Below are 473 nucleotides of genomic sequence, written 5' to 3'. Positions count from 1 at the left end.
CAACTGTTGATCTTTGGAATAAATTAGACACAACCATAAGTAACTCCCAAACTCTGAAGTCGTTCAAATCAAATATACATAAGTTGAATAATGTAATAACTAAATGTAATCCATGCTTTCTCAATTTTGGTCCGCGTAGGCTAAATATTCTTCATTGTAGATTAAGAAACAGGGCAAGTACTCTCAATTATGATCTTTTTAGGGCTAATCTTAATTTTTCAGCACAATGTGAATGTGGACACACGTGCGAGGACTCGTATCACTTCTTCTTCACATGCCCTAAATACCACATCCGACGCCTTTCCTTATTGCAGAATTTAGCATGGTATCCAGGAGATATGTCATTAGACCTAATTCTAAAGGGTGATATAGATTTAAATAATGAGGCAAACTCAAACATTGCAAGAACGGTACAAGTCTATATCGACGGTACTGGCAGGTTTTGACATTTTGAGCACTTCCCCCACCCCCCC

Source organism: Mizuhopecten yessoensis, unplaced genomic scaffold (assembly GCF_002113885.1).
Source record: "Mizuhopecten yessoensis strain PY_sf001 unplaced genomic scaffold, ASM211388v2 scaffold7055, whole genome shotgun sequence".
NCBI classification, from domain to species: domain Eukaryota; kingdom Metazoa; phylum Mollusca; class Bivalvia; order Pectinida; family Pectinidae; genus Mizuhopecten; species Mizuhopecten yessoensis.
This window is presented reverse-complemented; position numbering follows the sequence as displayed.